Genomic DNA, 24,721 nt, shown 5'->3' on the forward strand with positions numbered 1-24,721 from the left:
GAACTTATAAGCGTCCACACTGCTCCAATGAATGATTCATTGGGACCTTGAAACTTCTAAAGAGTCTTTTGAAAGCAAAACATTATCAAAAGAGAAAAAAAATGACTTTCATAAAATGTTATGCAACCTGTGCGAAGGTTCTCTTTTCTCTTCCTGTCTTGTTTATCCATAGCAATCAGAAAATCTGAAAAAACTCAGAGCTATTAAACATGTCGTACATTTACTATACCTTCAAGGATTATTACAAACAGAAATATAATTTGGTAACATCTGCCCAGTCAGGGTTTCCCATGAGAAAACAAGCAGAGGCTGCAGCAGCAGCATAATGCATTTTATAATGCAGTCATAATGGCTTTGGCCTTGCTACCTGGGAAAAAATGCACAACGTGATTATGTTGCTGTTTATCGAGATGCAGAAAAATGATGAAAATGTAAATATGTAATTTAATTTGAAAAACTGGCAGCGATAGTTACTTCACCGGAGGGAAGGAATGACTTGTTTGCTCAATTAAGTAATTTAGGAGAGATGTTTGAGATGATGCAGGGGACTCACTCACTGGGGGACCAAGTATGTTTTCAATAGTTTCAAAAATTTCATACCAACTGCTTTCACCACCGCACAAAAAGGAAATTCGCAGTTAATTATAATCTTATAATTGGGAACAACATAGCATTTGTTCAAAAAGATCCACCCTGCACATATTTATAAAAGAAGTTAGGAGTTATTTTTCTCCTTTCAATGCAGCAGTTGAGGTGATTCTGACTTTATCTGTCTGGATGATTCTGGATCACAACAAGACTATTGAGAGTTAAAAACCTGATGATGTTCAGCTATGATAATGGTTTGAAATTATCTATAGACCAGCCTGCGGTAACAAACAGCTTCCTTTTTGAGCTCAGGTGAATCCCCCGCCCCCGCAAGTAGGCTGACAAACGAAACCATACTATGTTCCATGTTGCTTTTCGTCATACTTGAATCAAGAATTCCTAGAACCGCCAGTCCGCCACCAACGGATCTACGTTAATAGGTCTATGTAAGATATTTGATAGAGTCTGAAAGATATTGTCCCAGTAATGTGATAGCTTCGAACAGCTCCAGAACATATGACCCAGTGTTGCTGGTCTGAGTCCACATCTGTCACATGAAGGATCTACTGAGGGAAATATTTTATGAAGCTTTTGTTTTGACCATTGTAAACAATGTATTATTTTAAATTGCAGGAGGCCATGTCTTGCACATATTGAAGAGCTATGAGTGTTAGGGCTGTCTGCCATTGAACTTGCGTGATCCCCCTGCCTAGGTCATCCTGCCACGCCAACCTCAGATGATCCACAGTAGCTTTGCCAGCCAGGTTGGACAGATTTTTGTGTATCTTGGATATCCCTTTCTAGAAGGCTCTTGCATAAGTATCAATTCCATTGAAGATCAGTTGGGTGAATTTGGATATGATGGATTATTCTGAATCTGCAAATATTTATAAAACTGTGACCGGCACTGGAATATTGTATTTTTCCTGTACCTGTTCAAATGTTGGAAAAAACTTGATCTATGAATATATCCAGGATTATCCTGCCCAAGTTATTTCAAATCTTTATTTCAATTGACAGTTTAATTATGATATTGTTGTTAAAATAAAATGCTGCAAACAAACAGTTTTAAAACATCTCAAGGGACTACGAAAACGTGGTACTGGTAACCGATTAGGTGAAGCTTCCCTTTTAGCATATCGTGATACCATATCTTTTTAAATATTCCATCAAGTTATTCCCATCAAATCGTACTGCAATCAGTTTATGAAAAGTTCTAGTTTATCTAATTTGTTGTTGTTTATGAAATACAAACTTTACTATCTGAGGCCAGCTGTGGCTCAGCAGGTAGAGCAGGTCGTCCACTAGCAAAAGTTGTGGATGGTACCTGGTACTGTTCTTGGTACCACCTTTAAACACTGGACATCAGTTGGTCAGACAGAATTGTCACTAGTGCGACATGGAATATCCTGCATATTTAAATAGCCAAGCTACAGTCAATAGTGACTAGGGATGCATCTATTGTGAAATTCTGATTCAATAATGTCTTAAGCAACAATTTGGTTGATAGCCCGAAAGAAAACGAAAAATCTGAATCAGTCGACAAATAACCAACAGAACGTTTAGCCAAACATCAGTGACTGCCATTGGTTAATGTCTCTTAATGTCATGGCAGTTAACAAGGCTAATATCGGCAGATAACGATGTTCAGACGTTACATCGGCACACTTTTATTTATTTATTTTTATTAATTCAGCTCATTTCGCGAAACTACATTGTTTCATACACCGTATGATTGAAGTACAGAGGTTTCTTTGTTTGGTTTGCTGATAAAAATGGTTAAGATGATGTGACAACAGTTTCCTGTGGGGGCCCAGTGGCCCAGTCATCTGAGATTGCCGTGGGTACTATCAGTGTAGTGGAAAATGACAGAGAAGGGACATGGTACCCAAAGTGAATCAAGTAGAGCCATACCATGCATTGGAAACGCAGCATAATTCAGTTCATTTCCCCACTCCTTCGCTCCATCTGTCAGAGTGAACTTCAGCAAGTCAACACTGACCCCAAGATTGCTCCTGATGGGCAGGCCAGCAGCTTGGCATGGCAGCAGGGTGTGTGCAAGAGGCAAACTGTAAAGAACTTTTACTGCTAAGGTATAAAAGGACCATATACTGTAAGGGCAGTCGTTTACCATTCACCAAGCATCTCATTCTCAGTTTGAAATAAACTTCTGTCCCTTCTAAAAAAGCTATCCTAGATTAAACACTTGAAAGTGACATCCACTCTGAGGCAACATGCTCTTGAGGATTATTTCTGGCAGACACGTTTTCTTCCTGTGGGTGGCAGGTGGCAAAACAGTACACACATAATGAGGGCACCGACACAAAAACACACAACATGAAGACTAAATTAGGTCTTCAAGTGATCTGTGCTGGAATATTTAATTAGGATGTCTAGAGGACACATGCAAGATTTTCAAAGGGAACTTGTATAACGCATGTAGAGAATATTAAAACATTTTTTGTAACAAGAGAATATCCACCTGAGGAGAGCATTATACCTGTTACAGCACTGACCTCTGGAAGCATTTGTTGTTTTGTGTGCTCTGACTGCAAAGAGAAACTACTTACTGTGAGCACTTCTGTGATTGTTTGCGGTCGTCGCTGTACAGTGCTCATTAATCTGCCTGAGATGCCACTGCACCACAGCCACAGCTGGTGCAAAACACTATGTCACGAGCTACAGTCTGCATTGACACGCGGCTGTACACACTGATTCAAAGACCCCCTTTCCTCCTCTCATCCACTAACCTTTCATCTCCAGGCACACGCTGAAAGGAGAAGAGCTAGGACATATATGCAGCGTCAGATGATGACTCACAGCAGCATCATAGCCGGTGCCGGCTAATTGTTACACCTGAAGCATACGCAACTGCAGTCCGTGCCTCCAAGGACACAGGGTGCTCACATCTACGAGATGGCTTATAAAGTTAAAAAACAGAGAGATATGGTTAACAGTAAAAAAAAGACAAGTAGGCCTGGAAATCAACTCCACTCACCTTCATGTCTCCTCACATCAGTGGAGGGTGAGAAAGTGGTGGAGATGACTGAATGTCAAAGACAAAATTGGACAGTATTGGCGAGAGAAACAGAGAAATGGTCGGCTGGAAAAGAAAAAAAATGGACCAGTGGTTGAGCATGTGATATGACGGGAAGTAAAATTATGAGGAGAGAGTGGACTAGAACAGCTGATGACAGGAGGAGAGGAGGAGTGAAAGGAAGGAGAGGCTTGGTGAGAAATCAGCAGGTTGTGGTGATGTTGCAGGAGAGAGAAGGAGGGAGCGAGCTAACAAGAGAGAGAGAGAGAGGGAGGGAGAGAGAGCAGCCAGCTGAGTCTAGACTGCCTCTTAAAGGAAAGTATCCGCATTCACAGCACACGGCAGCCAATGACGAATATCTGAGAGGTCGAGGCTTACCGCTGACTGGCTGTCTGCGCGCAGAGAGGACGGACAGATGGAGAGGAAGCAGCCAATGACTGCAGAGGAGGATAAACAAACGAGGGGGAGATGAGAGGGAGATGTGTTGTTCAGCCGGAGAAAAGCATGCCGACGGATCAAGGGCATTCGGTGCATTCCCTTGGTTACTCTGGTCCATACAATACGCACATAATGGCAACTTAATACTGATGCACATGTTCGGGAAGGAAAGCAACAGTGTGAGCTCCTGGTTACACAATCCTCTGTGATGCTGCATGTGATGAAATGAGCCGAGCCACTCTGGGCCATTTTTCTTGGTAACACAGAGGACCGTCACACAAGCGCACACGCTATCTCAACACTGTGTTTGGCTAGCAGCCACCCATCACTTTCTCTGCCTTTCTCTCTCTCTCAGCCACAATTGTCCCTTTCAAAGACATGCTGAACAGTATGTCTTTATGTTACTTGGTTTCAGCAGGCAGTGACAGCGGCTCTTTGACACAATGAAGAGTGTGGAGCAGATTCACTGCAGGCTCAGAGCAGAGTCCGTGTCTTTTCACGAGTTCCTCAACATTCACTGATGATGGTACAAGAAGCATGACGAGACAGATCCTACACACAGACTTATTAACTCTTACGGAGCCATTATTGGCTGGGGGATATTTAGGGGGAGATAGGAGGTCAACAGTAGATGGCACACAGAAGTGGTATGCATCATCTGAGAGCTGGGAATTTGAAGATTAATTTGAGATGCAGCACTGTGTGTCAACTTCTTGTTGTCATAAATCTGTAATAAACATTGTGTTTTGGTTAGGCGCCTATTCAAATGTGAAGTTATGAAGTGAAGTTATAAAGAATGTATAAAGGCTAAAAACATTATGATAAAAGAACATGATCGTGATAACCAGCAATATGGGGGTTGATACCATTTGTTACACAGATTTGGTGCAAACTTTAACCATTTTTAGTCTTTCATAAAAAATCCTTTAAACCTTGATGAACAACATATAGAAATCCATGTTGTGGTTTCAAAAACTTTCTTGAAATTTCTACAAGAATCACATTTTTCGGCAATTGGATGGTGAGCCAATGGATTCATTTGGCCTTCTAGTTTTATATGACACCAGTACCTTCACTATGGCCTCTTAAAGAATGTTGCCATGTCTCAGAGTTTATACGCTTTTTTAGTGAACTTGTCAAGAGAAGCAAATTAGTTAAAGCTAAAAACTATGATTGCAGCATAATACTCTACTTATGCTATGGCATCTTTATTAATGTTTTTAAACTTTCTTGTACCGAATTAACCACATACATAAAAACACTCATTACTCACGTATACCGTCGAAGCACAGTGATGTTTAGTGGCAATGGGCAGTTCAGGTTCCGTTCCCTTCGTTTTCACATACTGTGGAAGGACTCGAATAAGGCCGATAAATTCACATGTCCAGTACTGTTCAGATGTCTGATCTATTGTTTGAGTTCCTGTGGCTTTCCTTTTCTGTCCCCCAACTGGCCCTGCCTGCTAAAAAGCCTATCTGCGTCAGCTGCACCTGCTGCCTCTGACTCTGTGCTTCGCAGCGGGGAGGCGCTGTCTCCTAGAACCAAAACACACACACATACACACACTCTGGACAGTGTTGAGATCAGTCGGACTCCGAGAGCAGGAGGGGGGTCGCTTAAGAATGACAACAACAGCGTGCGTGACTGCGAAGAGCATGTCGCTCTCAACGCCGGCTTCAAAGAGTGCTCACACAAATGCATTTCCATAAATCCTCTCACTCATTCTATTTTCTCTCCACCGCCGTGGGTCTGCATTGCAGCACTAAGTCAGGTTGTCAAGAGGCAAGCAACTCTGGTAATTCTTCAAATTGCTCCTGACGGCCATTACAAGCACACAGGCAATCTGTCAAAAACTAACGTGGGCCAGCAGCTAAATCATTAGTTCTCAGTACACTTTTTGCTGATTTACCCTGATAGAGATGAGTTATCATCATCCGAATGCCTCCTCGACATCACTTAAAGTCCCAAGACAGAAACCTCTCACAGCAAGATCCTTAATTTGAAACATAATTGCTTCTTAACTTCATGCTTTATGAATATTAGTTTCAAATGTAATTTTGAGTTTCAGAGGTGTACATTTATGTTTGGAAAAGACCAAATTAAAGTGCATGTGGTGTGTAAAGGTAATGCTATTATGTGGAATTTAAATTAATTGGGAAAATCTGAATAAACTGTAAACACACAGTTCATGATTGATTGGATTGATGATGGGTTCTATGTCAGAGGCGCTCTCTCACCGCCAACGACAAAGATTAACAGTCAGTAGTAATAAATAGAGTTAACTATCTACATCAATCCAAGCACTGACAGAACTGACAGACAAGGCTGTATACTGTGGATTGAACATGCCACTTAAAGGAGTACTCCAATTTAGCATTTAATTTCTACAACACTGTCGGACTCACGATTGACAGTTTAAAAATTAAAATAAATAATCAATGCAACAGTACCACCTATATTACCCCAAAAAGTCTCTTAAAGAGATGAGGAGGCCTGATTACGAATCCCATTACTTTTCTTGGCAAGACCCACCATGCCTAGCAGTTTTGGTTAGGCATAATCCTTGAGTGGTTAAAGGAATGCTATGCAGGATTTTCCTAAAAAGCAATAATGTGCAGACTCATAAAAAATAATCCCTCTCACTCATCGCCCACTACAAATGTTTGAACGAGTCTGAAACACTCTGCCCTCTGCCTGTATTTTCTCTTTTCTGTTCATTTTGTTCGGGAAGTTTTTTGCCACCACCTCTTGGGATGAAGCTGCGAAAACCATGGAAACAGGGCTGAAAAAAAACCACAAATATAGCAAAACAAAACACCATCCAACGAAGGTAGTTAAAAACAGGAGTTAATCTGGGGTTTGCTTTTACTTTTGTAGAGCCGGGGAGGAGGGGCCTATTAGTCAGCACACGACTAAAATCAGAGCTGGTACTTTGTCTAAGCATGGAGGCCTGGCCAATACTAGTGCTTGAACGCAACGCAGGGCTGGTCTTACCAAGAAAAGGAGTTTTCACACATTCACATATCTTCATGTATGCACTGCTACTCCCCAGGGCCTGTAAACAGACTTAAATAATTAAAAAATAAGTACAATCTGCACACTTCCCGGATTAAATAACATTCCTAGTTTACCAATTTACTGCCCACTGCATATACACAACATCTCATCACTATTTCTAACGAGACCTCTGTCGAAGTCGGGATGTCAACTTCTGTGGATTTATATAGCTGTTGGCCTGCTACCTTCTTCCATCCACATCCAAGGGATGAAAAAAAATGTTTTTAAATCTGAGAAATGTCATTCTTACACGCCATAGACCGAACACGTATCTGAGCCTTTAGCAACACTAAAGCAGGCTGTGTTACAACAGCAAACAATCGGGCCCCCCCTCTGGCTTCCAGTGTTGAGTAAGCCTTATGTTTAAATACTCTTTTAAGGTCAGCTCTCTCTGGTTTCAGTGGAGACTGTGCACGGGTTTGACTCCCTCACCCTGAAATGGCAAAGTGACTGAAGCGACTCCTCCCTATCGGAGTGTCTGTACGACTGTTTTAAGTAACTGAGACAGACACGCTGTGCTGGCCTTACACTGTTTGTGTTTGTGTTTAAAGGGTCCATAAAAGGACACAGATTTAGAGCAATACAATGAAGGTAACAAAAGAAACCATGAAGCACACACAGATATTACTGACTCAACACTGAAGCAGTTAATGATTCATATGATTTTGACAAGTAGTCTTTTTTCTTTAAAGTTAATAAATCTGGGTTTTGAAATTATTCTCGAGAAGGATCCAGCTGAGTGTACACACAACACACAACACACACACACACACACACACACACACACACACACACACAAAATGCATAAAAAACCACCAAGGCTAAAGTAGCAGCAGCACAAAGGATGCAGAGCCCAAAATAAAGCTTTCAGGCCGGCAGAAACTATTAGTCACCTCTGAGAATAAACCCTGCTCACAACAGGGATCCTAATTGACCAATCAAAATGTGCCTCACAGATGAATATAGAGCCAACAACTTTATTACCAACAGTAAGGGGGCTTGTTTTGTTGGCCAGCCTTCACATCACAGGACTACCGCAGGACTACCGACACGATAAGGATTTGTACATACCAACATTTGTGGCTTTCTGAGGTTGTAGTGCGGCTTTCTTCTCTTCCTGCCATCTGCCTCCATGTTCCTGAGTGTAGGAGTCATCTTACCCTTGACCCTCTCTCTGTTTTCCTCACCCCCCCTCCCACACTCAGCTCTAGCCGGACAGTTCCAGTTCTCTTCCACGAATCAGAGTAGGTGCCCAATAGCACAGCCTGCCCCCTTCACCCCTGTGCTTCCTCCTCTGCTTACCCCTCCTGATCTCTCCTCATCCTAGGTGTGGAAGCGGAGAAATGTTGACCTGGCTCTGTACTCGCAGAGCAGTGCCAGGACCTCCAACCTACCTACCCCTTTCTCGACTGCTGGGACTGGTAATTTACTGTTGGCATGCTCGGCAGTATTAAAATGTGTTACTGGGGCAAAGTGGGTGCCGGTATTAGCGTGTGCTCGAAATGCAGAACAAAAAGGGCAAGAGACTCGGTGAGAAAGGAGAGGCACAAACATGACTAATGATGTTTTAGGCCCCGTCCACACTAAGGGGGATAAATGCATCTTGTCGTCTCCGTTTTGGCATTCCATTCACACACCACTGCCGGCTGACCAATGAAATCTTAATCAAAGTGTTCTTCACAGTGCAGATCTAAAAATGCCCGTCTAGTACTGTGCAAAGACACAAATGATCTTTTCTTAAATTGCTGACCGTCATATGATTTTGCTAAAGTCACATGGTCCATTTGAGAAATTGGACAAGCCTAAAAAACAACGGACTGAAGATGGTGCAAACACTGTGAAGCTGTTCTAGGATATATTTCAGTTTTTAAGTGTTTAAATGTGTGAACTATGAACTTTCAGGTTCATACACACAAAAGTTTGAGCTAAATAAGCTTTTAAAAATCAACATCCTAGAAACAGCATCATTTTAAGGTTTTAGTTGTGCTTTAAAAAATAACTAGATTAATAGTTACTCCTGACACTGGTTGAATGAAAACGGCCCAGATAAAAAGTTAGTACCCAAAGTAAAAATATAGCCCAATATAAAATACACTCTTCTATGCTTTGTACGTGTCATTTTCAAGACAGGTCCTATTTATTTATTTATTTATTTATTTTCAATGACTGCTCCAGTCAATCCACCTGTCTAATCCATCCATATGCATGTTACATGTTACATGTTCGGGAAGTCTGAGATAGTGCTAATGTGCTAAAGGCAGAACAGCAGCTGGTAAAAGGTTATAGAATTAGACACATAAACAGCATTTAAAGTATCTACACTACTTGCTTACTATGCGATTGTGAACATCTTTAAGGAAAAGGGGAAATAACGCCACATGTAATGACAGAAAATATAGATAAAGATATATTTTTTTGTATAGAATGCAAATACATGTTTGTCCCTATTAACTCTGTGGGTAACTTCAGCATGATGGACATTTGTGACCTTGGATGGCTGTATTCCCACATGTGAGGTTAAAAGATGAGGACAGAAGGGGAGAGAGAGAGGGAGAGAAAGAGAAAGAGAGAGAACGCCCCTCCTAAGCTGGATCTAGTGGCCTGTGCCCTCCTGCTCTTAATCCTGGCTTCCAGCACATGACCCAGCTAACAGAATTATGGAGTGCTTTGATTAGACCTGCTGCTGTGCGCACGTAGTGGGAGACGTGGCAGTGGTGGGGGGACATGGGGTCCTTCGCTCCGCCACCACTTTACAGGAATGCCAGGCCTCTGCACTGACACATACCTATGCATGCACGCACGCACGCACGCACACACAAACAAACACGCGTGCACGCTGTATTAACCATACGTTTAACCTCGGCGTACACACAACAGAAGAAAAGACACGAGACCGGCCGGATTAGGCCTGCGAGTCAGTGAGTCAGCGGATTAACCCGGCACTGTTATTCTAGGTGAAAACTTAAGAGTACTCCTGAAATATGTGCTGCTAGCATTAGCCGCAGCTATTAGGCTGCGCAATGAGCTGCAAGAATGGCACTTAGAGCGGTCACAACAGGGAGGGGAATTTCACATGACGACTTCAACAGTAGGCAGTAGGGTTTTGCAGGGGGGATGTTATATATGTTTATATATGTTCATGAAGTGATTGGGGGGAAAAAACGATCTCAAGAGTTATTTTGACGTTTGCAAAAGAAAAGAAAACATTTACAGGGGCTTGTTTTGAAAGTCAATCCTGAATTAGGTCCATAGCACAAAGTATCAAAACTGCCAGAAAGAGTTGGCACTGAATTTCTGGCCAGATGTCCTGATTTAAATTATTCTTTTTACATTTCAACACAAAATTTAAGTTTGCAGTGTTTTAGTACCTGTGTTGAAATCAGTAATATTGGCACCATAGACTTCCACCTCTTCCACTGTACAAAAATCAAGTGAATATATAAATGATATAGGCTGGAGCCCGGCAGTAGCAATCGGCTGGTTTAACTGTGGTATCAAGGTACCAGCTGTCAATCATGATGTTGCTACCCATATTATAGCATCAAATAACTAACTAAAACCAAACTCATCAGAGAGAACTACCTAAAATAAATTAAATTAAAAATTGACTACTTCCCATCCGCCATTATTGAGGCGTCAGGGTTTATGACCTATACTGCAGCCCGCCACCAGGGGGCAATCAAGATGATTTGGCTTCAGTTTTGGGGCTCTGTCATGTCATCCTTCTTTACACAGTCAATGATTGGCACCAGTATCAAAAGTTTGAACATTATGGGGCCCTGTTCAATCTGCATTTACCACTGGATGTGTAACTATTGTATGCGCTTCATAAAAAAGAGAAAAAACAATAATGTATTGAATAAATTTTTCAGCACAGCATGTCCTCTCTGTGGGATATGAACTGTTGGTCGATAGACATGACGTACAAGAATGAAACCTGATGCAAAAGTCATGAAGGTAAACCACAGGATATATTAACAACATAGATGACAAACTATTGACAATCTCACTTGTCAAAATTCGCAAGAGAACCCAGATTCAACATCCAGTTTTTCAAGCCATTGAGAATTTTGTGTTGTGTAACAGCTGGACCCAGTGTGTAACCACAAAAAATAAAAATAAAAGATGGATGAAGATAGAATCTGAACAGTCCACCTGCAGGTTTCTGACAGTGAACAAATCTGTGCAGCAAAAGAAATCACAATCTTGAATTGTCAACAGAGTGAAAATATGTCCTGGCAGCAGAGTTGGATCCATGCTGCTACTACTTCTGAAGCATGAATGAGTTAATCCTAAAATGACACAGTACGCACTGTGTGACCAGTGTTATCTATCACATGTTTGCCAGTGGAGTTGCACACTTACAGCACATGGTGCACGCACACACTCACAGACTGTACTTTTCAACCTACAGGACAGGTGTTTCTATTTGCATTTGTTTGGCAAGTTTGCAAATCAGGTTATGAGGAGATGCACTTTTGTCCTCAAACAAATGTATTTAAAGACACAGGAGAACTGTGAAATGAATATTCTTTGCAGAGAAAATGTCTGTATTATTACTCTAGTTCTGTCCGTCTGCCTACAACAAAACACCACCATTTCAGACTATCAAAGGAAATGTTTTAATACAGCTGTTGCAGTGACTGCAGGGAGAGATATTTTTGGTACAACATCGTTTGAGGCTGTGTGTGGCATGTGCTCCTTTCTTTGTGTCTGAGTGCTGTCGCAGCAAGCTCCACGCTGAAGGAAACTCATAGTGACAAGTGGTCTGCTGGTGTTCCGGTGATGGAGGGTAAATGGGGAAGAGGGTGCCTGGGTCACCTCTAATCCTGTTCCAATAAATCATTTCCTTGAGATTTTTCCACCCATTGCCTCAAATCAGAGCACCGTCTTGCCCCACCAGGAGGGGGCACAATGAAGCTCAAATCACCCTCACTTTTCTCATGTGCCACTATAATTTTAAATGCATGGGGTTTGTTATGTCATTCAAAGTCTAAACACTTCTTGCACAGTATTTGCAAGACAGTACTGCCGTCTCGCTCAGTCTTCCTGCACCTACTGCTAGCTGCAGTTGTTTTCACTGAAAACTTGCTGAGATAAACAGCCGGCCTCTACAGTACATTTTAAATAAGCTTGTATATTTTATTTTCACCCGACATGACTTTATAACGATCCAGTGATTGCTGCTGTATGAAACATAGTTCCATTATAGCAGAACTGAATGTGAAGAGATCATTTTGTGTCTCCGAACAGATGCATCCTCTCTACTCAGGGTTCCAATTTGACTCTTCGCTTCCACATATAAGATGATAATGAGGAGCAAGATAAAGCTGCGGCAGAGCAAACAGTAAGAGCTTCAGACTGTGGTAAAACAAATGACTGGGTTTAGTCTCTCTGTAGACATTCATGGCATTATCTAACTGCAATTTTTCAGACACATGGGATTTAAATTGCTATTGTTTAATATAAATTAAACGACAAGCCTGTATTTGTGGTCAACATAAACAAGACATGACTGTAGCAGACTGAACTTGTTTTTACATAAATATAATGAGAAAAACTTAAGCAGCTGTTTGGTGCTGAGGACCTCCCAGGATCCAGTCAGATAGACAAAAGTCAATTTCAAAGGTAACTTTAATTGTTCTCTCTAGAATTAAATACATTAGAGTACATTAGTGGAATATTTGCTCAATACATTACTCAATCATATTCAAATATAATCACATTAAAAAGTGGCTTTAAATTGGTTGATAAGCTGCATATTTGGCCACTTTTATGCTACACTGGTCACAGAAAGTGTGTGAATTAAGCAATAAGATGTTACATTTTACTAATTTACTGGCTGAGTCTCAGCTCAGAGATTTTAAACAATGAGCTTAAAAAAATGACGTGATGTTTTTGAATGTTAAACTGGGAGAATCAGACATCTCAGTCAATCAGCTGTCTGCCCCTACAAATGCCCAGATAGCTGATAGTTTTGATTACAAAATTACAAACCAATCTGTTGGTCTTCTATGAACAACAGAAACACACTCTTTAGCCTAAATCACTCGTTCATTTGATTAAACTTTCACCTTGCAACATATTAAGAAAATTAATTTTTACATAAACTATATTTACTAGATACAAATTGTTCCACCATAGGCAACAAGAGAAAAATGCACCCTATCATATATTTTGCAAGCCACAAACAGAAGTGTGTATGTGTAAGATTATGTTGACAGGTTTGTTGACCACAGTTGAGACTGAAGCTGGGTAAGCCTTCTCAGCATTACTGGGTGCTGGTGGTGGTGGGGTCACTTACTGTAGAGCCATAGCCATGCTGGAATGTGTGAAACATTATGAAGATGTCATCACCTGTTCAGTGCAGGGAACCCTGGAGATTTTCAACGATAGTTAATCCTTGTCTCCCATAGTTTACCGGCCTGACATTACCCTAGGAAAGCATTTTTTCTCAAGGATAGGACCTGCTTATTCTGTGCACACTCCACTTTGAGTGTTTTCCCCAGGGTGTCTTGTAGTACAGAAGTATTTTTGGTGCCAGTGAATTTTCCAGGCTCCGTTCCAAAATTGTGCTCATTTCACTGTTTGGACCATCATAGATCTAAAAGGGACCAATTATACAATTTACAATGATTAAAAAGGGCAACGAGACCTTTATTAGATCACTAATCATGTCCTCCACTCAGTTTGAATACAGCATAATATGATACACTGCGTTAGGCAGTCTCCGTTTGTTAAAGCCTAATGACATGATTCAGTGCAGTCATCAAATGTGATCACAATAGTAATTCTCAATACTGTACAATTAAATGTCTCATAGGTGTAATCAAAGGCACACTTTTTTTTTACTTTACTAATCCTGTACTACAGTATATTTCAGTATTACAACATTTATATATTATATAATGTTATGGAGCAGTTTTGTTAGTACCAGATACGCAACATACAAAATGTGAGATTATCTGATCACACTGATTTTGCAGTTTTGGGACCAATATTACCTCTTATATTTCTCCATAACAAAATCAAACATCTACTATACTCAGGCAAACGTGTGTGTGCAGATTTGATCATATAATGTGTTGACAAAGAGACACCATGACAGCATCCCACCACAGAAACCAGGAGATGAAGAGAATGTCTGGACAAGTTACTTCTACCCCATTAATCAAATTAACTGCTGACACTGAGAAAATGTGGGTTATCCATACCAAAGGTAAAAATTGCAAGCATGTCAGCAAAGATCTTCAGTTGCAGTAGAGACATGCAGGAGAGCTGACGGTGCTTAGGCGATTTATTTATGATTGTTTCATTGCGAGCTAACTAGACAGTAATTTGTAACATTTTACAGTAACTACAGTAGCCCATTAAAATGTTGATCTGAATTATTTAGGTCATTTAATTTTTAAATCATTTAAGTGAGCATTCAAACTACAACTCTACACTAGAGCTGGGCAATTTATACAATTTTATTATCAATTATGATTGCTCTCAATTTTAATTTCATACACAGTCATGTAAAAAAAATATTAGACCACCCTTGTGTTCTTCAATTTCTTGTTCAATTTAATGCCTGGTACAACTAAAGGTCATAGTTTACATGACTGATAAGTATGTTTAGTTGTTTTCAGTTGGTTGTGTCCACATATTTAACCCTTTTTTTCAGATTTGATATGTTGAATATAATGTTTTTAGTAAGTTATGGAGGTGCATATTTGGCCATAACCTTTTTTTAATTATTATTCTTATTAATCAAATTACAAAATTTGAAGATGAATACCATTGAAAGTTCAAGAAGAAAAAACAATTACATTAAAAAAAGTTGACTAAATACATGTTTCTGAAGTCAATTGTGTTCAATAATCAGAATCTCAATTTGACCATAATAATCATGATTATGATTATTTTACCTACACTATTAACTGATCTCTTGACATCCTGTCGACAGGCATGACAGATGTGTGCCACACCTTCATTTCTATCTTATCTTGAACGGAATCAGCTGCATTCGTACCTGCCATTGTTCTACCAAGTGTGTTCCCACCTACACAAGGTGGCCCTTGGATAGACACCACTGGGCTCTTTCTGACAAACTGCCCCCACCTTCCTGTCTCACTGCTTTCTGAGGTGTCACATATCCACCACTCGCTCTTGTTGCTAAAGGCATTAGGGAGGAGGAATGATTTGGCTAGAAATAGCAGTGTCACATGAGTGTGTGCAGTGACCAGTCAGCCAGCTGCTCATCCTTACATGGAGCCCTGCCCCATCCGTACAATCAAACGCAAACAGGCGGTAACATTATCGACAACGGTGGAGCGGAGCAGACGGGTCGATCATTCATCTCCGAGACCTGTCACACCCTTCAGCACACTTGGAGAGGAGAGGCAAAATAGACACGTGAGCTAACACCTGTTCAAACATCATGCTTTCTGCAAACTCAGGAAAACTTTTGAAAGGACAAAAGAAACCCCTGAGCACCTTTTCCCATGACAGGAAACTGAAAACACGTGCTTTGTTTAAGAGGTTATTTCTGCACAACAAAACATTTGAAATATAATATACTGAAATCACATCAAAATAATTTTCCAGATCAGCTTCTTGCACAGCAGATTCACTCATCCTTAAACCATATAGGGGAAAAAATCATGATAAACAGAAGAGCAGAGTGTCAGTGCTCAATACCTTTAAGGTATAGACTAAAATAACCTGGTACCAAGTCAAAACTTCTGCAGTCCAACAATACCTGCATACAATCCTTTTTATACACAGAGCTAGAAAAAATTACTATTGGAATGGTTTTGCCATCACAGCAAACGTTCTTTGATTCAGTGCAACATGTGATTGGCTCACTCCTGCAGCAGTTCTGTGTTGGAGTCAGGCACGGCGTCGTTTGATGGAGTTGGCATTTTAATATGGAAAGTATTTATGTAAAAATAATTTGGATAGGGAGAAAGAGTGGTGACATTTTACACAACTGAATCTTCCATTCACATGATGGGTATCGAGTGAAGCAGGACAAAAGTATTAAATGCAGTATTCCATTGGTTTTCGAAAACTTTCAGGGTACTGATATTGGAACTGGTACTCTAAGTTTTCACACAAAATCTTATTTTCCCCAAACTTCCCAAAACAAAAGGGGGAGAGAAGCATTATACAGTGGAAAATTTAGTTAGTAAAGAATAATGTTTATATTTCTTGTCACTTTTCCTGAGTGAAAACAAGCTCTTCTAAAATTTTGGAACCAATCTGTAAGTGACAGGAGCAAAGATTTTTATCCAAATGGCACAAAAATACCAAAAAGTATTTGACCCGACAGATCATCGCAAATGCCAAGACTAACTTTTCCCATGCTTCTCTCAATATTTCCTATAGTGCTTTCTTTGCCATCAACAGTTTTCCAAAACCCCAAACTGACCTGAGGCCTTGGTGGCAAAATGATGACTCATTAATGTCCAGCTTTAGGTGCTCCTGAACAAATGTACTTGAGTGAGCAGAACAGGGAAATAATGTCCATTCTACCTCCCATAAATAAAAGCACAATGCCTCACAGTTCAGCAGTAAGCCTGTCATTAGCATAGTTAACACCAGGCCAGCACCCAAACAAGAGACGCTCTGTGTGACAGCGCTTTGATACAGACCCTACCGCTTACAGAAGGCCACCAGAAACACTACAAAACGGCTCTCATGGCCCGAGTGGAGAGGACAAACAGGGCCAAAAGCACACAACAGGTCAGAGAAAACCGTGCAACTAGCATAAGCAGTCACACGCTACCTAGGGTAATAAATGGCTAATTGTTTACATGCAAGTTTCCATTTTATGGGAAGAATCCTGAGGTCTTTAAGGAGGCTATAACTTAAAGAATAGAGGTTTTCTTGTATGCGTCAACCGCCCCAATTTAAGTCAGGGTCTCTCGCTTCAAAGCAACCGAGATGGGAAAACTACCGGGAAGGCTATGGCCGGCAGTGTGATTAAATAACTGAGTCAATGCTAACTGTAAATGCAGATATTTGTCAAGAAGACAGAAGAAACTTTTAAAAATACCGCAATCATTCTGTAAAGACATGTTAGTAAAGAATCTGAGCATTATGAGCCATTAAGGCTCACTTTCGGGTCAAAGAAGAATGCAGGCCTACGTGACAGTGGTAACAGGAGGACAGAGAAGCATTATGGGATGCCAACATTTTTAATCGGTTGTAAGCTTGCCACTAGACAGGAGTTCCCTGAAACCAGCTGCATACATATACATGTGTACAAACCACAAATATTTAAGTGTATAAATGCAGCCTCAAGTACTTTTGCGTTCAGGAAACTTAGATCTGGTTATATATTGAGGGGAAAAAACGAAGCAGTGGTTGTAAAGTAGTCTAATTAAGAGCTGAAGTGCTTTTGATTTTTTCCCTCCAAACTTTAATGGTGCCCTGACCCTGAAACAATGCTGAAATTGAATCATCAAAAGACTCACGAAACTGCGATGTCTGAAAAAGTGTTATTCTGAAGTGTGTTTTCCGCGTCTGTCTCAATCACTGACAGCTAGCGTTGCTCTTCTCAGTTTCCTTTAACAATAACAACAACAATCCTTTCATGGCGACTTTTCCTACTCTCGTCTGTCCAGTGCACTCCATTTGACCTTTCTTAATGAAACACGTTATCAGCTCCAAATGATCAATGGCATGCTAAACCAGGTTTTCAGCAATAACATGGATTAAGCAGCGCTGTTACAAGCAGAGACACACACACACACACACTATGAAGATTGCCACTCTTTCTGTGCTATCATGTGATGTTGCCATGGCGAAGGAGGGCTCAGACATAACAGTGTGATTGTGCTCTGAGGGCGAGGTGGGCCGCGATCAGAGAGACAGACTGTTCTCTGACTGTGACACTGCCAGCCTGGTGCCAACTGCCTTTCCGCCCACAGAGACAGCGACACACCCACTGGCAGAAGGGCCAGCCTGCACGGGGCCCTACCGTCATGGAAACCAGAGTCCACTCCGGTGCATTTTCCATACATTGCTTTTTCTCATGTCGCATGGCGATCCACAAGTTCAAGGTCATGCCTTCTTTAATGAAAATGTGAATTTACTTACTCATAAATCCATCCATCTGCTGTGCTGGCAGCTTTTATTTTTGTGCTGTAGGGCAATTAACACTTGTTTACTGATTAACCTGTCAATTATCTACAGATTATTTAGACAATTATTTATTCTAAATCAGACAGACAAGCAGATCTGTGTACTTAGCATGTTAGCATGCTAACATTTTCTGTTTAACAATAAACACAAACTATGGCTCAGGATGATGGGAACTACAGCTGGGAAATACCACGATTTATATCGGAAATACCATATTAAAAATTCATTCATTCGCTTTAACCGCTAATCCACACTTGAGTTGTGAGGGGCTGGAGCCAATCCCAGCTGACATTGGGCGAGAGGCGGGGTACACCCTGGACAGGTCGCCAGACTATCACAGGGCTGACGCATAGAGACAGACAACCATTCACACTCTCATTCACACCTACGGGCAATTTAGAGACACCAATTAGACCTTAGTGCATGTTTTAGGACCGTGGGAGGAAGCCGGAGGACCCGGTGAGAACCCACGCTGACACTGGGAGAACATGCAAACTCCACACAGAAGAGCTAAAGGCCAGAGTTGAACTGGCGACCCTCTTGCTGTGAGGCAAGAGGTGTATCATTTCCCATCGCGTTGTGAAAAACCAGCCGCCTAACTGGATTATGGCAATTTTTATATTATTTGTAAGCTTTACGTTCTGATCGTTGCACATCCGAGTGAAGCTGAAGCAAACCATACAGGCACACAGACTTAACTGAATTACCAGAAAACATGCTATATCGTCATGTATATCATTATTGGGATAAATAATATTGGCTATATCGCCCAGCTCTAATGGGAATGTTGTTAGTTTGGAGCCATTTGTTCAGAAACATAGGTGCTGGACAAATTAAATTTTGACCTGAGGGAAAATTAAGGGATCAGTTGCAATCCATCCTGAGGGGAAGATGAATGTCTGTACCAAGTTTCAAGGCAATCCATCCAAATGTTGTCAAGACATTTCACTCAAAGCCATAAATGTCAAGCTCATGGCAACATTAAAGGAATGAGAAAACTAATGAAGATTAATGTTTCAGCATGCTGCCTCCTTCAGAATATAATACAGCAGTCACTGGACTGGCATTTCAACAGGTGCTCCAAATCAGGACAATCAACTTAAGAGGCACGAGACCAAACACAAGTCCACTAGAGGAAGAGTCTGGGGATATTCAAAGTATTTAACATTCATCCTCTGGGGATCATGACAGTATGTACAAAATGTCATCTTAATCCATCTGATAATTGTTGGGATATTTCAGTCTGGACCAAAGTGGTGGACTCACCGATACTAGGCCCATGCCACTCACAGGGCTTAAAATGTCAACAAAATCCCCATCACAGTTTCTGAGAGCACAAGGTGAGGTCCTCAAATAGTTTCCAAAGCTGGAGCTAGAACGATAAATAAGACGACAAGTGACAAGACGTCACAGTGCAAGAATGTCAAAAATATGCTCGATGTTACTTAGAAACAATAGGCCTCATGCAGAAAGTCATATATGAACAATTTCCTCTAATAATTGTTTTTTTTTTTTTAGCACCCACAGATTTCTGGGATTCTCCAATGTTTTCTCTTAGATAAGAGAGAATTTTACGTTTAAGTGGTCGGGAGCACTTTGCCCAAAAAATATCTTGTTTTCACAGTCCACAAATTGTTTTTCAAAGGCAAGGAAACACAAGTTCACAAGTACATTTTAAGGAACATAAACAAATACATGAATATCATATAATTATATTCAAAATATAATGTCACTGATTATTATAATTGTGTTGTTTGGCAAGGTTTCTATTATATTTCTGATTTCCCGTAGCACCAATACTGAGGTTCTGGAATATCAGGTTTACTTTGTTTAAGTTCTGTTAACAGTACACAGATTTTATGACTGCTGAAGTTGTTCCTCTGACGAAATGTGTTTCTGGCATCTCTCCAATTCTTGGGCATGTGCCAGAGTATTTGCACACAGCACAAATATATCGCCATTTTTAAGTGATTCCATTTCTTAAAAATAAACTGTTGCTAATTCTATTTTCTATCGTCTAAACGACTAATGGATGAATTGATTCAGCACTAGTTCTCTGATTATGACAATATGGCTTTGAGAGTGTAATCATGGATCATAGTGTGCTGATCCGGGGTGTCACACTGATCCGTGAAAGAACCGGTTTTGTTCCAACCAATCAGGAGCACACCTGACTCAACCCATTCAATCACCTGAACTGTCTTCACTGGTTGGTTTGTTGTTTCAGGTGTGCTCTTGCTAGGTTAAAACAAAACCTGCAGCCTGGACCAGCTTGACGCCCTTCCTGCTGTTTTTCTCATCATACAGAAATCATGACATGTAAAGTGTTTGAGAACAAGGTGCACCTCACACAGAGGGAGGCTGTTAAGTAATGTGGTGTGACCTGCTCGCTCACCGAGGACATTCTTGCCACAGGGAGAGAGGCCTAAAGTGAATTTAACACTGACTTGGAACTAAAAGGTGGAGTCATTGATGGCAGAAAGTTCTCAGAAACTGTGCACGTGTACGGAGAAAACACCTCCATGAAAACTGGTCTGACTCCGCTCTCTCAGCATCGTGTTGAACATGAAAACATTACACAATGTACACATGCTTCCCCTCCTCCTGCTGACAGCCAGCTTCAACACAGCATGTCCAAAACACAAGCTTAAGCTGCCTGACTTAACTGCTGTTTAAATATGCACTGCTCCGTCGCTGTTTATGAAGCATTCAGATTTAAGGGTTAGCATAAAATAGAGACTCCATTGACGGTGTGGTCTAAGCTGCGGCTGCACCCTGTTCGCCACGGAACTGCCAATTAAGTGTGAATCACTCTGCCTCGATTGTTTTTTTCCCCTGAAGCATTACACTCACAAAGGGCAGGTCAAGGTACAGTCAAAACAGAAATTGAATAAACGTTTCTGCGAGGCCACCTTGATTCCACAAAGTAGAGAAAGGGAAATTTAATTAAGACTCAGTCAAAAGGAGGACAACAATGGTAATATTAGTTGTCGAATCAGGCGGCTTCAAACGAAAAACAGCAGGTTAAACTGCGCTGGTGTGAGAATTAGGGCTGGGTAATAATTAAGTATTATAATTAATTGTCAATAAAATTAATCATAGTTATTAAATCATATATAAGATACACAATTATGTTGTCAAAATTGATAACATACCAAGCACACAAACGTGAAGAATTTTGAGGGAATGCCGTTTGAAGATGTGGTTTTGTTTCTACATCGTATTTTACATTACCACTCATTTAAATCTGATTAACAAACTGGACTCCTAAATAGCAACCTTCCAGCCACAAGCTTCTCCAACCTTTAAGCTTCATTACCCTGAATACAATAGTGCATAAAGCTCAGGCAGTGCCTGAGTTGGACCAAGAACGGTGCCAGTACAATAATTTAGGAGTTGCATGACATGCTTGTTGCAAGGATCGTTCCATTTGGGCTAGATGGGGGTGCTGAATGTCTGATTTTTACAGAAAAAAATCATGATGTATAGCATACTTTGGTATAAATATGGTATAAATATCAGCCTTCTGAAATACTGTTAGATTAGAAGAAAGGCCACTCTTTTGTACAAAAATCAGAAATGCTGGTTTTCAGTACCGTTAAATATTGGCCTATTTCAGGCACTGAGTTCAGGACAGGGCTCTCTCTGCATAATAATGCTGGAGAATAATGTGTAAAGGTCTACTTGGAACCCAGACATTGACTAAAATATATTTTGAATAGCAGAGTGCAGGATTTTCTTCATTAATTAATTCAGCTTTATGGTTCAACTCCTGCATGCCTATACCCATGAATTACAGAAATACCACAGTGTAGTAAAATCTCAAACTTGTGTTTAAATTGGATTACTCTGTATTTGATATACCGAGATATGAAAAGGCCTATATCATGATAGAAGATATTAACCATGTCACCCAGCCCTAGCAAGAAATGTTTTTTTGTTTTTTTAATAAATCTCTCTTGAACAGTTCTACAAATTTACTTAAGATAAAACATGGGTGGAGGGTGTAGGGACCTGCAAATAAATTATATTTTATTACTACATATTACTTCCTTATCGATAGGTGGGTTTGTTTTTAAACAATGTAGGGATGGAAGAGGGAGAGGCTGGCGTCATGGTACTGCTGGTCAACATAAGCCCCAGACTGCACTCATTCCTTCACATAAAGCACAAGGTGTGTAAGAAGAGGGAAGTCATTAATCAGCCTATCTTATCATAATATGATTTCATATCTTTCTTTTAACCTTTCTGGCTAGACAAGATAGAGCAATCAGTGTATATGATTCTTCCAGTTTACCAGCCCCTGCTGTGTAAAAGCACTGATGGTACGTTTGCTCAGCGAAGCTCTTCACAGAGAAAACAGCTGAAAGGAAAACATGTGAGGTAGTGACAGACCCCAGCATTCTTCTTCCTCTCTCTCTCAATCTTTCTTATCGTATTATGCAGATTAATCATTAACTCACAAACTCCAGTCGGGCTGCTTGAATGTTATGTACTTCCACTGCCTGTATAGGCCATAGGAGGATGTTAAGTATGAGGTAACTGAAATATAAAGATTATGATATGACAATTGAAACTGACATATTCTAGTTCAAATAACAGGGAGTGGAAAAAATAACAGGAACATGTGACAAAATAATGCAATCTATAACAAAGGTCATACAAATAAACACTGTTGTGGTTGAGTTAAAACACTCTTCATTTTAGTGCTGTACTTAGGTACAAATATGATGTGGCTGTACTTTACTTGGGTATTTCCATTTTATACTCCTTTAAACCCACTACATTTTAAAGGGTAATATTTTAGTTTCACTTGCAACAGATTCGCAAAGTTATGAGATTTTCACAGTCCTCAGGATATATAAAAAAATGTTATGGTTTAACACAATATTTATTATCATAATTAGCAGTTACAATAATGCTTGAAGGGTTTTTCCAATTGAACAAATAGTCAATTTGAACAATTGAACAGAATTGAAACATGAAACCTTTTTTTTTTTTTTTAATGGAATCATGTATAAAAACTCTCTTTCAACATTGCAATACTGTTATAGCGCTTCAACCCTATAACGCCACTACATGTATTTGATTTTTACTTCTTTACAAATCAAGATTTTACATAAAAAAATATATTGTGTTACAAATTAAATTGCTCAGCAGCAAATAGTACTTGTCAGTAGTTAAAATTAGTTCCACCTCTACCATCTACATATGTTAAATGCTGCTTACACAGTTATGAATAATTATAATACTAACCTAATAATAAACATATAACATCTCAGCAATGGTAACATTTTCAATAAATAACTTTTAACTGTGCAATATATGTACTTTAACTTGAGCAAATGAGCTGAATACTTATTTTGTAGGATGTCCCCATCATTCTTTCCACCCCTCTATGTATGTTCCAGTGTTTGTGATTTATCTTGTTAGGAAACGGTGATCTATCACAGTGACAAAGGACGAGGCTCGCCCTTAAACAGGCTGGTGGGGCCTCAGCAGCAGGGACATACTGTATGTCAATCTGACTTCCTAAAACAGATACATATCTGTAGGAGGACAGATCAGGTTTGTTCCACGTGCTGGCTGGCACTGAAACAAAGACCATCCACAGTTAGATATCAAGGTAGACACACACAAGCAACGTGACAATAAAAGCCAGAAGCCCAGTGAAGTGACCCGAGGCACTTGAGAGATGTTTGGGATAGGCTGGTCCCAACTTCTTTTTATTTTTGGGCAATGGGGCGGTAGTGGTCGTGCACAGTGCGCATGCCCAGTTGTCGACCCGCCTTGTCGTCAAACAGTGTCTGCTCAGCGCACGAAAAGCTCAACAGAGTGAAATGAACTCGCGTGATTAACAGCGAAGTGATTAGATGCTCGTGCTTCGTGCCAAGTGCTCGCTTTTTCTTGGCGTTCTCCAGTTTCCCACACTGGTTTATACCGGTGAACAGAGCAGCAGACTGTGTAGCGGCTGCTACTGTGATACTCTATCGGCTGTGGAGCCACACACGTGTAGCAGCTCCATTCACTCTTATAGTTGCGTGCGACCAGTGGCAACAATATTACAAGCACGCGAACACAAAATGTAGCCACTTGTAGCGAAATGCAATGCTTACAGCGATGCCTGTCAACGCTACACGAACACACCGCTTGTATGAGCTACAGCAGCTGATTTAAATGCACAGACATTTCTATTTCACGCTATGTCCACACTTACCAGGCCCGTTCCTCGTTAAATGCAGCCCGTACAGACGCTCACCACAAAGAAATGGGAAAAGCAAAGTGGCTAAACAAGATAAAACCCCCGTCGAGGGGGAAAAGACACAGGGACAGCGGTTTTTTTTTTGCCAAACAAAATGTACTTACAAACGAAATAGGACACCACAAGAGGGGGAAATGTGCTGTTCCTCTCCGCCTCCACGCCTCTATCTCTGCTTGTATTTTCCCAGAACGGCTCTCCGTGGG

At 40.6% G+C, this 24,721-nt stretch overlaps 1 protein-coding gene across 4 annotated transcripts in view; it reads right to left on the bottom strand.

Annotated features, from left to right (window-relative positions):
- slc20a2 (solute carrier family 20 member 2) overlaps positions 1-24,721 on the bottom strand; it is a 53,750-nt gene that overhangs the window by 28,853 nt on the left and 176 nt on the right. For 2 of the 4 annotated variants that reach the window (XM_059336319.1, XM_059336317.1), the window contains exon 1: positions 24,623-24,721. This exon is cut by the window's right edge and continues 176 nt beyond it. The gene's annotated coding sequence lies outside the window, so the exon portion shown is untranslated. Of the gene's footprint in view, positions 1-3,586; positions 3,782-5,336; positions 5,494-24,622 lie in introns of those variants that run through there. The other 2 variants (XM_059336320.1, XM_059336318.1) reach the window with 2 other exon arrangements.

This window comes from Centropristis striata, chromosome 7 (assembly GCF_030273125.1).
Source record: "Centropristis striata isolate RG_2023a ecotype Rhode Island chromosome 7, C.striata_1.0, whole genome shotgun sequence".
NCBI lineage: Eukaryota > Metazoa > Chordata > Actinopteri > Perciformes > Serranidae > Centropristis > Centropristis striata.